A 17,072-nucleotide genomic window follows, 5' to 3' on the forward strand; every position below is an offset into this window, starting at 1 on the left:
AGAGTAGTCCTAGGGAATTTAATTGTTATATAATTGCTTGCTGTTATTATTGTAGTTGAGAGGTTTGGATGAGTGAAAATGAGGTTTGCTCAGAAATGTGGGGAAAATTTGACAATTGCTGTTTACAGTGGAGATGGACAAAGAAGCTTAGGCTGTCAGACAGACAAAATGAGGGAATTTGGCTAATTATTTGGCTGAGGGAGGAGGATGTTAAATGAAGAAAAAGTTGTACTGCCTTTATTCAAATATATTGCCTATCATAATGTTTATTGAATAGATAGGTCTGGGACCTCTTAAAAGACACTTCTACCTTATTAAAAATATAGCCACTAAGTCAATAGACCAGACCACTGGTGTCTACAAAAGTATGGTAATTGTCACTCTTGCAAACATTATCACAATTATATAATACATGTGAAGGCTTTTCATAAATCACAAAAAGCTATACAAATGATATTAGTAGCAAAAAGTCTGCTTTGATGGGCGCCACTGGTAATTTCTTTTATGTTTTATGTACTTTCTCAGGTTTCTTACCTCTCTATAATCATAATAGTTAGAGCTTTCATTTCCCCACAGCTTTCTATCTATTCTGATAGAACAGTCTTTCTTGTTTCTGATCTCTTTCTGTCTAGTGTCTTATCTCTCTCTGTCTCCCAGACATCTCTACTTAAGTGTCTTTCTATCACATCAAATACTCTATAACAAAGACGAATGTCTAATCTTTTCCTTAAGCCCTGTCCTCTGCTTCTTTTCTCTCTCTGAAGTCATAACATTTGTCAATATTTAAATGCAGACTTATAAAACTAATCCCAGACATACAACAGTGCATGTGCAGATGTTTTCAATCATCTCACAAAAATCTGCAGTATTTCTATTAGTCTTAATGCAGCAACTTTACTTGTTTTAACATTGTCATCTAAATATCTAAATCAAAAAGTGACATGAATGTAGTTTTATTTTCCCACTATAATGGATATTAGTCCTACTAGTATTTGAGATATATTATCTGAAGCACTTAACTTTATAATGACTATATAAAATTTGATATGTGTAAGACTGCAAAAATACTAAATTTAAAAATATACAAATAAAAGATATAGCAATTGAAATTATTGAGATTAGAAAGAAAAATGGGGCATGTAAGGTAATGTAATTTTTAGAGAGTCTCTTGATAAGAAAGGGAAACAAGAATTTGGTTTATGAGCCAACATTCCACTCCTCTGTTAATATTAAGCCAATAATTTTTAGTTTTTCATGACATACTTACATTTTTAAAACATTATGTTATTTCCACAATTTCCTAGTGTGTGTGTATATATATATATATAGCATATACATAAAGTATTGCCAAACATTGCTAACTCTATTTTTCACCTTGAATTTATTCCATACATGAAAGCATTATAGCAATCAGAAACAAAAAATAAGAAAAAAAGTTGTCTTCCAAGATGTCAACAAATGAAATTTAAAAAAGAAATATTTAAAACCTTATGGTTACCTTAATTTTCACCAACTAATCTTTTATTCATTTAAAATATTTCAGTATAAATTCAAATATGTTGAATTTATATGCTTCGTATAGGGGAAGAACAAATTAATTACATATTGTCTCTTTCTCTAGGAGAAGAATGGAATCTAGTAAAGGAATATATACATGAAGAAATGATAGTAATAAAAACACTTTAGGTGTGCTATCTAAAGTGTAGTTTACATACAGAATTATAATAAAGTGACATAGATGAAATGCTCCGCTCCCCTTTGTGGGGTATTAACTGCTTCACAGGTAACTGATATTTGAGCCAAAGTTTAAAAAATGAGTAAGTAAGTTTTTGTCTTATGCATAGGAAGAATAGAGCTGTCTGAGTGAAAGGTGAAATTTGGGAAAATATATTGAATAATTAAAACTTCATGCAATTCAATATAGCTGTACTTTAGGGGCAAGGAATGGGTACAGGAAAAAATGAGGCTGAAGATGTAGGCTGCAGTGAAACTTAAACAAGTTTTATACATCTTCTGAAACACTTTTGAAAACGTTATTGTAAGTAAACATGTTGGAGATAGAGAGCAAGAAGAAAAAGATCTACCGTCATGGCTCATTTCTTCAAAGTGAAAGAAAATCCAGCTCAAGCAAGCTTAACCAACTATCATAACGTAAATATATATATTCACAGAATGGAAGAATCTACAGTGAAGTTTTATTTCAGGCATAGTTGGATCTAGATGCTGACACAATAAATTCTAGCCTCAACTTTGCGTTGCTGTAATTTTCAGATAGACGCCACAACTAGTTACAGAAATAGTTTTTAACAATCCCACACAAAGGCCACGTGCGGTGGCTCAGGCCTGTAATCCCAGGATTTTGGGAGTCCATGGCAGGCAGATCACTTGAGGTTAGGAGTTCAGAGACCAGCTTGGCAAACATGGTGAAACCTGTCTCCACTAAAAATACAAAAATTAGCTGGACGTGGTGGTGTGTGCCTGTAATCCCAGCTACTCGGGAGGCTAAGGCAAGAGAATGGCACTCCAGCCGGCACAACAGAGTGAGACTCCATCTGAAAAATAAAATAAAATAAAAAAGGAAAAAGAAGGAAGGAAGGAAGGAAGGAAAATAGAAAGAAAGAAGAAAGAAAAAGAAATCCCACACACAGGTTATACTGCATAGAACATCTTTTCCAATATTTGATTAACATTTTTTAGTATTATTTACTTTGGCTTTGACAGATTCATATGCCCAGGCTGGATTCAATCTCAGTGAAGAGATACAGTTTGTCATTGTCCAAACTAGAATACAAGCTCACCTCATTGAGGCTTTAGCACTACAATGAAGCAGTTAGAATTATAAAGATGAAAAGATGGAATGTATTAAAGTTGTAGAAACCTGCAGATATATAAGTTTTACAAGAAAATTGAAATAATCTCAACTAGTGGCGTAAAATAAGATAAACAAAATTTTTTGGATACTCTTACCTCTAAGAGGCAGAGTCTAGGTACCATCATTTTATAACAGAGTGAGCTCCGTGACTTCCTTGACTAATAAGAGTATGGCGGAAGTGATGCTATTTACTATTCACAGGTCAGTTTCAGAACTGTTGTCAGAGTAGTTTTAGGAGCTCAAGAAGCTGAGTTTCTACTTCTTGTGTCTTAGAAAATTCACTTTTGGAAATGAGCTACCATACTCTAAAAAGAGACCAAATGCTTTTCACATGAAGAGGCTCATGTAGAGAATGAAGGAGGGCCTCAAGCCTACATACCTGGCTGAGTTCCCAGAAAACAGCCAGCTTATATCTCCTGCCCTTGTGATTGAGCTATCTTTAAAGCAACCTGTCCCAGATGACACCCCATCAAGCAAAGTGTTGTTGTCTCTAGGAAATCCTGCCCACACTCCAGATTCATTGTTTTTACATGGGAATAGATAAGCAAAATTCTTTTTTTGTCCCTGAATGTGATGTGTTGCCATAAGAAAAACCTAAAACCTTTGAATCGTACCCTCTTGGACTGGGTGGGAAAGAGAGATTATAAAATTTAAATAAGTGGATAAATAAGTCAATAAATAAATAAAAGGCCTTTGGATTCCCTACATTCTTTGGACAGAGAGTAGACTAAAATGGCTATTCAGTTGCAAACATGGGGGCCATTTCTTGTGGGAAAGGAAATATAACTTAGGAGAAGGAAGGAAAATCTTCTACAGCCAAGTCAATACCTACAAACAATCATAGATAGCAGGACTGGGCCCTACTGAAAGAATGGACAACATGCAACCAGATGAATTTAGGAATTTGTATGGACCCATGAGTACTATATGTCTTTGTCTTCCCTCCCTACTCCTTTTTGGAATGGTAGTAAATATCATGATTAACTTACTTCCCCAGGATTTCAACACTTTGTGTTGTGTGTGGGGATGGCAGACAACAGTTTACTTTAATTCACCTTTTTTTTGTATTAATATGAACTGCACCCAAGAAGGTTCATCCATATCTGAATTTGATTTAGACAACAATATCCTAGATTTAATGAGATGGAATGTGGGTGGGCCTTGGCTAGGGTCAGTGTAAAATAAACAAACAAAAAGGTAGATAGTTTGTGACTAGTGTGGACTAAAATAGATTACACTCCAAATGCTTTGATATTTTTTTCTCAAAATGAGTGGTCTATGTACTCTACAGGTAAGTCTGGGTGGACTCCATGACTACTTAATCATTAGAATATGATAAAAGCAATCCACTGCCATATTTTTTTTTTTTTTGAGACAGAGTTTTACTCTTGTTGCCCAGGCTGGAGTGCAATGGCACCATCTTGGCTCACTGCAGCCTCCGCCTCCCGGGTTCAAGTGATTCTCCTGCCTCAGCTTCCTGAGTAGCTGGGATTACAGGCAACTGCCACCACACCTGGCTAAGTTTTTGTATTTTCAGTAGGGACAGGATTTCGCCATGTTGGCCAGGCTGGTCTTGAACTCCTGACCTCAGGCGATCTGCCTGCCTTGGCTTCCCAAAGTGCTGGGATTAGAGGCATGAGCCACCGTGCCCAGCCCACTGCCAATTTTTGACCCCAGGCCTCAAAAAACTGGGAGCTACCACTGGCTCTGAATAGTGTCACATGTTTTACGTTCCTGTTACTGTGTTTTAGAACCCAGTCACAATGCTACGAGGAAATCTAGGTAATCCCAGAGAAAAGTGTTTGTGAGGAAGGGGGGCCACTGTACTGAACAGCCAGCACATTCTTGCCAGCTATGTGACTGAGAAGTCTTAAAAATGGATCTTCCAATTCCAGTTTTGTTGCCCACGCTAATAACCTTCTTTATCATGTGCTGCTCAAATTGCAAATTCTTGAGCAAAAAACATCATCTTTGTTTCTTAAGTCATCACTAGTTTTGGGCTAATTTGACACACAGAAAGAGACAATTGTAACACTTAGGGTGGGGTATATGAAACAGAACAAAAATGAGAACCAAAAAAGGAGGAGTTACAGGAAATACACTTTAAATGGATTGTCTCTTTCTTTTCTTTTTTCTGTGGAAAGTCCTCAAGAATAATGAGCAAAAAAAACAAGGCCAGGGCTAGGAAGGAAATGGATTCCACTGTAGTGCTGAAGATGCTGACAATTTTTTGTCTTGGTAGTGATTAAAGTGGAAGAAGTTGTAGGATATTATATGCCTGCTGCAGATTTGATATTCACTGTTGCTCTTCATACTTATTAAAATTAGCATATTAAAATTGCTTTCATGTATACAACACTAGACTGACATCCTGGTAATATTCTTCTGTGTTCTAAGTGAGAGCTCAATGCCTAAACTAATTTAGTGCCTTTCTGCAAGAGTCTCTCTGATGCAATTGTTAAGATAGCATTCCAGACCTTGTCTGTTTTCTTCACCACTGACTTTCTATCATATTAAATGCTCTATAAATATTTTGATACATTTATTAGGTGGAGAATTTGGAAAATAAGACCATGATAACTCAGCCTCTATATGTATGTATGTGTATATGTGTTTGCATGTGCATATGTGTGTGTGTATATATATACATATTTAACAATTTTAATCATATAAAACTGTTACAGTATATTGGTTAAAGAGGAAAGGCTCTGGGCTCAAAATATCTGGGCTGGAATGACCCCAGCTCTGCCATTCTTATCTGCCAGTTCCTCCATGTTCAGTTACTTCATCTGTAAAACAGGAATATTAATAGTACATGCTTCAAACTTCGTGAGAATTAAATGAGATAAAAAATTAAAAAACTTTTTAAATTTTTTTAAAAATTAAAAATTAAATGAGATAAAAAATTAAAAATGAGAATTAAATGAGATAATTAAAAAATTAAAATTAAAAAAATCTCTGTCATGAAATCAAAGTAAGTCCTCAATGTAAGATAGTTATTATAATTTTTTTATGTTTGAGTTCTAAAATGTAGTTTTTCTCCCTGTCAATTTTATATCTTCACCTAATATCCAGTTCTTCCCTTATAAAAGCAAAGCTAGAATGTCCTTTATTTTAATTTGTAATTCTTGTTAGCAAGTTTTATGTTACCATTACATGTTCTTTTCCATTCTCTGCCATGTGTTGTGATTATCTATTATTGTTAAACTACACTGAAACTTTGTGTCTTAAAATATTAGAGGCTGGGTGCAGTGGCTCACGCTTGTAATCCCAGCACTTTGGGAGGCCGAGGCAGGTGGATCACCTGAGGTCAGGAGTTCAAGATTAGCCTGGCCAACATGGTGAAACTCTGTCTCTACAAAAATACAAAAATTAGCCAGGCATGATGGCACGTGCCTGTAATCCCAGCCACTTGGGAGGCTGAGGCAGGAGGATCAGTTGCACATGGGAGGCAGAAGTTGCAGTAAGCCAAGATCGTGCCACTATACTCCAGCCCAGCCAACAGAGCGAGACTCCATCTCAAAACAAAAACAAAAACAAAAACAATCACATTGGAAAGCCCTTATTTTTAAATGAGATTGATGAAATTTTTTTTCTAATAGCCCTCCAGAAAATAAAATTTCTTAAGAATTAGAAATAGAAAAAAAGAATCTTTGGTTTTATTATCTTAACAATCGATGAAATTCCAATAATTTAATTAATTCTGTACGTGAATCAGTTTCAACCATCATGTCAAATACTTTGCTTTTTTGGGAGGGACAGTTGCCTTCACTGTACATAAATAATTATATAAAAGATCGTAGGCTTGTTTCAGAAATAATAGGGCCATTCTTTTAGTTTTTCCTAGAATGTGAGCTCCAACATTCCAACAATTATAATACTCACTCAATCCCTTCTCAATCTCTTTAAATCTGACATGAAATCCCTTAAAATGTTATGTTGAATTATATTATAGCTCCACCTTAGCAAAAATTCGTTATTGAAAACTAAATAATAAATTACATTTCTGTTTAAAATACCAAATAACTTTAAAGAAATATACACATGTTCTTTTGCTTCTCTCTCACGTTAAAATCTAATTGTAAAAATTTGCTTTGAAATAGTTTTAGTTCTCTTTTTCTGAGTTCTGAAATTCTACAATCTATTTTTATTTCTGTTGTGGACAGGTGCAGGATTATTAGGAAATTCGTAACTTCCAGCTGTTTTTTTCTTTCCATTGTCACTTCTTCATTCAGAAAAGAATTGCGTTTTTGCAGTTATCTCTATTTCATGACTTTAGTAAAACCTGTTAACATTTCTACCTTGTGTTGATGGTCATGATCTTCTCTAATAACTCATTTCTTCAGAAACTAAATGCTACTTTCAGCATTGCTATCTTGCCCCTTGGTGATGGCAGTGATCATAGGGCATAATGCTATGGCAAAGATGGCAAAATGTGCAAAACCCAAAAGGCTACCAAAGGGTTTTCCAAGTCCAAAGGTAAACCTAACACAGATGTAAATAGGTACTACATTCTTCATCTTATCAGTTTAATTACTTAGGCACTTTTTTGAGAATGGGGGTCTCTCTGCATGAGGAAAGGGAATAAACAATATAAACACAATATATTATTAATTTTCCATTGCTGGGAAAATATCTTTAGTTCTCTTATACCAGGTAGCTGCTTATTAAATGGTAATGTTTCTTGGAGCTAAACACACACAAATACACCATACATTTGAAATAAATTTTCTCTTAGTATTTAGGATGCTTTAAGAGCCACTCAAAAGCACAGAACTTCAACTTATTATAGCTTTAAATATGTTTATATGCTTTATGATATAAGTAGATATTAAACTCTGTTAGAAAACAGATCTAGTCTCAGACTAGAGAATATTACGTGTGTGTGTGTGTGTGTGTGTGTGTGTGTGTGTAATCATGTGGAAAACATTATTGTTGTTCATCAAGAAAATACAGTTAGGAAAATAAGAAAAAGTAAATCTAAAGACTTAAACAAAAAGCATCTACAGTCAACAACTGCTTAATAGGTTTTTGTTTTGTTTTGTTTTTACAAACCAAGTTTCTAAGCCCCTGTTTAATACAGGTGGGCCAAGGAGAATTTATTATTTGTGTTAATTATTTATTGTCTCTATCTTCCCCTGGATGTAAGCTAATATGGAAGAAAACAGTTTTTCAGTTTGTTCACTGCAACACTAAGTGCCTAGCCCAGTGTTTGAAAGAGTAGTTACTTGAAAAACATTAGTGAAATAAATTTCTGTATCAACATTTAAATGGCAATTGATTTTTTGAAAAGGTAATACAAATGCAACCAACCATATTATTTATCTTTGGAGAATCAGAATAAAATGGCAAAAATATTGGCCCAAACTAGTAGATGTTGCAAGCAAATACTGCAAAGAATATTCACTAAACAAAGTTCCGACAGCAATTATTGAAAAAAAAAATCAAAGATGACCTTTCAAGGAGGTTTACGTATTTAGTACATAAATGTTGATTATTTCTGTTATTAAAGCAAATGTATAAAGAGTAGCACAAATTTCCCTCCCCCAGTCATATTAAAGCATAAGGAAAAGGTGGACTTCATGGAAAAAATTTACATGTCACAAAAGCAATATAATTAACAAGGGCTTTAATGGAAAACTATTAATCATCACATGAAAAAGACAGTTCGTTGTATTTGAGCATCTTTATTTGACAAAGAAATCACTCTCATTAGGATTTTCTAACTTCACAGGGGTACATTTCGAAGCAGAGAGTTACAAATGCCATAATGAAGGAGACAGCAAAGAGAATGGTACATCAGGTCTAACCAATGCTGGGACATTTTCACAAATGGATTAAAAACCTGTTACAAGCAAGTCTCCCTTCCAGGGGCACATTTATCCATCTAATAATACTAACATAATTCTTGATTATTTTAATGCAATTGATGAGCATTCTCCCCCTGGTGATAGAGAATTCAGAGCTAGCATGCATATATATATATATATATATTTTTTTTTTTTTTTTTTGAGACAGTGTGTCACTGTGTCACCCAGGCTGGAGTGTAGTGGCATGATCTCAGCTCAGTGCAACCTCTGCCTCCCAGATTCAAGCGATTCTCGTGCCTCAGCCTCCCGAGTAGCTTGGATTACAGGTGCATGTCACCACACCTGGCTAATTTTCGTATTTTTAGTAGAGACAGGGTTTCTCCATGTTGGCCAGGCTGGTCTCGAACTCCTGACCTCAAGTGATCTGCCCGCCTCAGCCTCCCAAAGTACTGGGATTACAGGTGTGAGCCACTGTGCCCGGCCCAGAGCTAGTATTTTTAAATAGCCATCTAAAGAAGGAACTGGGGCTATGGGGTGTGAGGAGACATCTTAGTGCAGATGATCATAAATCGCTTTTTGTAGATTGAATAGGCATGAGATAATTAGTGAGGAGCATCAGAGGTAAGGAAGAGGGTGGCGTTCCATTAAGACCAGTGAATGATACAGAAGTGAGAAACATGTTGTTCAGATAGCCGTGATAATATAATGGTATAAAATCTTCATCTTTCTGTACTCAGCAGATACTCAGAAACCACATATCTCTTTCCTAGTTTTACCACCAAATTATCTCTTAATAGCCCATTTTTTCAACATAGCAAAAATACAGAGAAGAAAACATGCTACCAATATCTAATGATTTGAGAATTAGTAAATGCTCGTTGGTACAACATTTTGAGACTCTGTAGGAAACTATATTCAATACTAAGAATTAATCTATATACTACTTTGTTCTGACTCACCAGGCTATTTTTACTAGCCATTATGACCCACATCTATATGCGATACTTATGCTTATGTTTCGCACTGTGTGTATGTTTGTGTTGTGTATATTTGCCCAATTGTGACTTGCTACTAGTTTGTAATAGTTTGTGAGAGATAAAACCATTAGTTCCAGTGTTTTCACCTCCATATGGGAAGAGCCAACTTTATAATTTGGACCCGAATTTACTCGATTATAATACCACTCCTAGGGATTTTTGCAAAATATTAAAACTGAAAAATGATTGACAGATTGTCTCAGTTCATATATACATTTGTGGTCCACTTTTCTATGGTTGTCAAGTTCAGGGATTCTAATAACTTATATAAATGAAGAAAGTGTATTGCTTAAATCATATTGTTTAGTGATGAAAGTTAGAATTTGAAGTGGTTGTTTTATGATATGATCCTTTCAAATTATTTAAAATTTTTATTGATCTCTTCATTTTGCTATGAACATTTATAGCACTTTGCTGTTTCAGTATTTTTCAGAAGCGTCAATTCTCTGTCTGGATACTTTTACTAAATTTTCTATATTAAGCTCATTGCTTGGACCATCATCTGTCTTCCTAGGTATTTCTCAAGATTCTAGCTAAAACGGAAAGGCTGCATATACAATCCAGGACCCTTGCTGAGACTGGATCACATTTGTCCTGAGGGAACAAAATGCACGGCAGGGGGCTATAATTCAGAAGCTGAATATTTAACCAAGTTGTTCCCTTGCAGTTGCATTATATCTAAAAAAAAAAAAAAAAAAAACGGTTGAGACACACCGAAAATCTTATGACCTGTACTCCCCATTTCTCTTAATTTCACTTTGTTTTGAGAGCAAAACAAGTAAAATTCTCAAAACCAAGTACTCCACATTTTCAGCTACTTCCAACCATAAAGCTGTACTAATCTTTCTCCCAAATAATCAAAAATTCTACAAGTGTTCAAATTTTCACAGAGTATAAAAATTGTATTCAATCAGATCATTTTCCTCTGTCCCAGTGATATTGCTTGTGTTGATCACATTTAGGTTATGACACTGAAGAAATTTAGTGTGAGAGTTAAAATTCATTCACTCCCATTACTCTCCTCTCACTTTTCTCAATTTGATCAATATTGTGTGAAATGATAAAGTACAGAACTGAGTACTGGGCACATAGCTTTTATCTAAGAGTCAAAATATGTGTATACACACACACACAAACTGGAGCTGTTACTTTTCTTTTACTACATTCAAAATTTGTTATTCCAAATTATAACTCTGTCACCTGTAGGAAAGACATAATACCTCCTACAAAGGAGAAAAGTAGACTTATTTCTAGTAATTATGCTAAGTGATAGATAATCCCTTAAAAAGTTTTTGGACTTCAGCAGTCACTTGCATGTGTATTGCTAGCAGAATATACAATCTAAGTAAACTTAAACTTCTGAAAACTAGTAGTTTCGTATACAATAGAAATCTGAATTTATTAAACTATCCACCAAATTTGGCTGACTATTCAAATTATATGTAAGTAGGTTGACTAGCTCTAATCTACATAGGCCTAAGTAAAAGTACTAAGTCATGCTAAATCATTTTCACTATCTTCATTGAGATCTGGCAGGTATTCTGACTCTGTCTTTTAATTTCCTTTCTTGAATATATATATATATATATATATATATATATACACGCACCAAGGTAATAATGAATATGTATATATATATATGCACCAGGGTAATAATGAATTTATCTGTATCTATCTATCTATCTATCTATCTATCTATCTATCTATATATGCGCCAAGGTAATAGTGAATCTATATATGTGCACCAAGGTAATATTGAATCACAGTGTTTTTCACAATAGATTAGGGAAAATGCCTTCAAAAAGTTTGTCATAAGAAATAATAAAATTATGAGGTGATATTTTCCAGGAGAAAAATCCAAGCAAATGAGGTTATACCTAATGTTTTCAACAGATACTGGTTTTTAAAAACTACCTTTGAATTTTAACTGGCACTTAAGTTAAAATTCTACAAATGTCAAGTCAGATATGACCAAAGCTACTTTCAAAGATGTGTTACTACTGTCAGGAAAAAGATTTAGATAAATGTGGCTCCCCCTTTTTCCATAGTTCTACAGAGAACTTAATATTTTCTAGTGCTTTTAAAATCATGTTACAGGAATAAAACTCTGTAGGTGCAAGAACTGTCCATGGAGAAGGCTGACTGCCATCGTAATTGCAACACACAGTGTTCCTGACAATATTTGTATTGTTTCATCTGTACACATTACTTTTCTACAAATGTTACCACCATCCAGCCTGTGAGAAGCAGCCGCTCTGTGGGACTTTTGGCTGAAATGCTTGGCTATCCATACTGTCCCAAGATACAAATGCTTCTACCGCCATAATGACTAAAGCAAGAATTCCATTCTGGAAACATTTTTCAGAAAAGCAAATATAGATTTTGAGAAGAAAAAAAATCAAGACTTATTCTCTTCTTTTAAAAATATAAGTATGGTGGAAGAATCTGTGGTTTTTTGTTCTTGCGATAGTTTACTGAGAATGATGATTTACAATATCATCCATGTCTCTACAAAGGACATGAACTCATCATTTTTTATGGCTGCATAGTATTCCATGGTGTATATGTGCCACATTTTCTTAATCCAGTCTATCATTGTTGGACATTTGGGTTGGTTCCAAGTCTTTGCTATTGTGAATAGTGCCGCAATAAACATACGTGTGCGTGTGTCTTTATAGCAGCATGATTTATAGTCCTTTGGGTATATACCCAGTAATGGGATGGCTGGGTCAAATGATATTTCTAGTTCTAGATCCCTTAGGAATCGCCACACTGACTTCCACAATGCTTGAACTAGTTTACAGTCCCACCAACAGTGTATAAGTGTTCCTATTTCTCCACACCCTCTCCAGCACCTGATCTTTCCTGACTTTTTAATGATTGCCATTCTAACTGGTGTGAAATGGTATCTCATTGTGGTTTTGATTTGCATTTCTCTGATGGCCAGTGATGGTGAGCATTTTTTCATGTGTTTTTTGGCTGCATAAATGTCTTCTTTTGAGAAGTGTCTGTTCATGTCCTTTGCCCACTTTTTGATGGGGTTGTTTGTTTTTTTCTTGTAAATTTGTTTGAGTTCATTGTAGATTCTGGATATTAGCCCTTTGTCAGATGAGTAGGTTGTGAAAATTTTCTCCCATTTTGTAGGTTGCCTGTTCACTCTGATGGTAGTTTCTTTTGCTGTGCAGAAGCTCTTTAGTTTAATTAGATCCCATTTGTCAATTTTGTCTTTTGTTGCCATTGCTTTTGGTGTTTTAGACATGAAGTCCTTGCCCATGCCTATGTCCTGAATGGTAATGCCTAGGTTTTCTTCTAGGGTTTTTATGGTTTTAGGTCTAACGTTTAAGTCTTTAATCCATCTTGAATTGATTTTTGTATAAGGTGTAAGGAAGGGATCCAGTTTCAGCTTTCTACATATGGCTAGCCAGTTTTCCCAGCACCATTTATTAAATAGGGAATCCTTTCCCCATTGCTTGTTTTTCTCAGGTTTGTCAAATATCAGATAGTTGTAGATATGTGGTGTTATTTCTGAGGGCTCTGTTCTGTTCCACTGATCTGTATCTCTGTTTTGGTAGCAGTACCATGCTGTTTTGATTACTGTAGCCTTGTAGTATAGTTTGAAGTCAGGTAGTGTGATGCTTCCAGCTTTGTTCTTTTGGATCAGGATTGACTTGACGATGTGGGCTCTTTTTTGGTTCCATATGAACTTTAAAGTAGTTTTTTCCAATTCTGTGAAGAAAGTCATTGGTAGCTTGATGGAGATGGCATTGAATCTGTAAATTACCTTGGGCAGTATGGCCATTTTCATGATATTGATTCTTCCTACCCATGAGCATGGAATGTTCTTCCATTTGTTTGTATCCTCTTTTATTTCCTTGAGCAGTGGTTTGTAGTTCTGCTTAAAGAGGTCCTTCACATCCCTTGTAAGTTGCATTCCTAGGTATTTTATTCTCTTTGAAGCAATTGTGAATGGGAATTCACTCATGATTTGGCTCTCTGTTTGTCTGTTATTGGTGTATAAGAATGCTTGTGATTTTTGTACATTGATTTTGTATCCTGAGACTTTGCTGAAGTTGCTTATCAGCTTAAGGAGATTTTGGGCTGAGACAATGGGGTTTTCTAGATATGCAATCATGTCATCTGCAAACAGGGACAATTTGACTTCCTCTTTTCCTAATTGAATACCCTTTATTTCCTTCTCCTGCCTAATTGCCCTGGCCAGAACTTCCAACACTATGTTGAATAGGAGTGGTGAGAGAGGGCATCCCTGTCTTGTGCCAGTTTTCAAAGGGAATGCTTCCAGTTTTTGCCCATTCAGTATGATATTGGCTGTGAGTTTGTCATAGATAGCTCTTATTATTTTCAGATACGTCCTATCAATACCTAATTTATTGAGAGTTTTTAGCATGAAGATTGTTGAATTTTGTCAAAGGCCTTTTCTGCATCTATTGAGATAATCATGTGGTTTTTGTCTTTGGTTCTGTTTATATGCTGGATTACATTTATTGATTTGCATATATTGAACCAGCCTGGCATCCCAGGGATGAAGCCCACTTGATCATGGTGGATAAGCTTTTTGATGTGCTGCTGGATTTGGTTTGCCAGTATTTTATTGAGGATTTTTGCATGAATATTCATCAAGGATATTGGTCTAAAATTCTCTTTTTTGGTTGTTTCTCTGCCCGGCTTTGGTATCAGGATGATGCTGGCCTCATAAAATGAGTTAGGGAGGATTCCCTCTTTTTCTATTGATTGGAATAGTTTCAGAAGGAATGGTACCAGTTCTTCCTTATACCTCTGGTAGAATTCGGCTGTGAATCCATCTGGTCCTGGACTCTTTTTGGTTGGTAAGCTATTGATTATTGCCACAATTTCAGCTCCTGTTATTGGTCTATTCAGAGATTCAACTTCTTCCTGGTTTAGTCTTGGGAGAGTGTATGTGTCGAGGAATTTATCCATTTCTTCTAGATTTTCTAGTTTATTTGCGTAGAGGTGTTTGTAGTATTCTCTGATGGTAGTTTGTATTTCTGTGGGATCGGTGGTGATATCCCCTTTATCATTTTTTATTGCGTCTATTTGATTCTTCTCTCTTTTTTTCTTTATTAGTTTTGCTAGCGGTCTATCAATTTTGTTGATCCTTTCGAAAAACCAGCTCCTGGATTCGTTAATTTTTGGAACGGCTTTTTGTGTCTCTATTTCCTTCAGTTCTGCTCTGATTTTAGTTATTTCTTGCCTTCTGCTAGCTTTTGAATGTGTTTGCTCTTGCTTTTCTAGTTCTTTTAATTGTGATGTTAGGGTGTCAATTTTGGATCTTCCCTGCTTTCTCCTGTGGGCATTTAGTGCTATAAATTTCCCTCTACACACTGCTTTGAATGTGTCCCAGAGATTCTGATATGTTGTGTCTTTGTTCTCGCTGGTTTCAAAGAACATCTTTATTTCTGCCTTCATTTTGTTGTGTACCCAGTAGACATTCAGGAGCAGATTGTTCAGTTTCCATGTAGTTGAGCGGTTTTGAGTGAGATTCTTAATCCTGAGTTCTAGTTTGACTGCACTGTGGTCTGAGAGATAGTTTGTTATAATTTCTGTTCTTTTACATTTGCTGAGGAGAACTTTACTTCCAACTATGTGGTCAATTTTGGAATAGGTGCGGTGTGGTGCTGAAAAAAATGTATATTCTGTTGATTTGGGATGGAGAGTTCTGTAGATGTCTATTAGGTCCGCTTCGTGCAGAGCTGAGTTCAATTCCTGGGTATCCTTGTTAACTTTCTGTCTCGTTGATCTGTCTAATGTTGACAGTGGGGTGTTAAAGTCTCCCATTATTAATGTGTGGGAGTCTAAGTCTCTTTGTAGGTCACTCAGGACTTGCTTTATGAATCTGGGTGCTCCTGTATTGGGTGCATATATATTTAAGATAGTTAGCTCTTCTTGTTGAATTGATCCCTTTACCATTATGTAATGGCCTTCTTTGCCTCTTTTGATCTTTGTTGGTTTGAAGTCTGTTTTATCAGAGACTAGGATTGCAACCCCTGCCTTTTTTTGTTTTCCATTTGCTTGGTAGATTTTCCTCCATCCTTTTATTTTGAGCCTATGTGTGTCTCTGCCCGTGAGATGGGTTTCCTGAATACAGTACACTGATGGGTCTTGACTCTTTATCCAATTTGCCAGCCTGTGTCTTTTAATTGGAGCATTTAGTCCATTTACATTTAAAGTTAATATTGTTATGTGTGAATTTGATCCTGTCATTATGATGTTAGCTGGTTATTTTGCTTGTTAGTTGATGCAGTTTCTTCCTAGTCTCGATGGTCTTTACATTTTGGCATGATTTTGCAGCGGCTGGTACCAGTTGTTCCTTTCCATGTTTAGCGCTTCCTTCAGGAGCTCTTTTAGGGCAGGCCTGGTGGTGACAAAATCTCTCAGCATTTGCTTGTCTGTAAAGTATTTTATTTCTCCTTCACTTATGAAGCTTAGTTTGGCTGGATATGAAATTCTGGGTTGAAAATTCTTTTCTTTAAGAATGTTGAATATTGGCCCCCACTCTCTTCTGGCTTGTAGAGTTTCTGCCGAGAAATCTGCTGTTATTCTGATGGGCTTCCCTTTGAGGGTAACCCGACCTTTCTCTCTGGCTGCCCTTAACATTTTTTCCTTCATTTCAACTTTAGTGAATCTGACAATTATGTGTCTTGGAGTTGCTCTTCTCGAGGAGTATCTTTGTGGCGTTCTCTGTATTTCCTGAATCTGAATGTTGGCCTGCCTTGCTAGATTGGGGAAGTTCTCCTGGATAATATCCTGCAGAGTGTTTTCCAACTTGGTTCCATTCTCCCCGTCACTTTCAGGTACACCAATCAGACGTAGATTTGGTCTTTTCACATAGTCCCATATTTCTTGGAGGCTTTGCTCGTTTCTTTTTATTCTTTTTTCTCTAAACTTCCCTTCTTGCCTCATTTCATTCATTTCATCTTCCATCACTGATACCCTTTCTTCCAGTTGATCACATCAGCTTCTGAGGCTTCTGCATTCTTCACATAGTTCTCGAGCCTTGGTTTTCAACTCCATCAGCTCCTTTAAGCACTTCTCTGTATTGGTTATTCTAGTTATACATTCTTCTAAATTTTTTTCAAAGTTTTCAACTTCTTTGCCTTTGGTTTGAATGTCCTCCCGTAGCTCGTAGTAATTTGATCGTCTGAAGCCTTCTTCTCTCAACTCGTCAAAGTCATTCTCCATCCAGCTTTGTTCCGTTGCTGGTGAGGAACTGCGTCCCTCTGGAGGAGGAGAGGCGCTCTGCTTTTTAGAGTTTCCAGTTTTTCTCTTCTGTTTTTTCCCCATCTTTGTGGTTTTATCTACTTTTGGTCTTTGATG

The sequence above is a fragment of the Pan paniscus genome, chromosome 9, assembly GCF_029289425.2.
Source record: "Pan paniscus chromosome 9, NHGRI_mPanPan1-v2.0_pri, whole genome shotgun sequence".
NCBI classification, from domain to species: domain Eukaryota; kingdom Metazoa; phylum Chordata; class Mammalia; order Primates; family Hominidae; genus Pan; species Pan paniscus.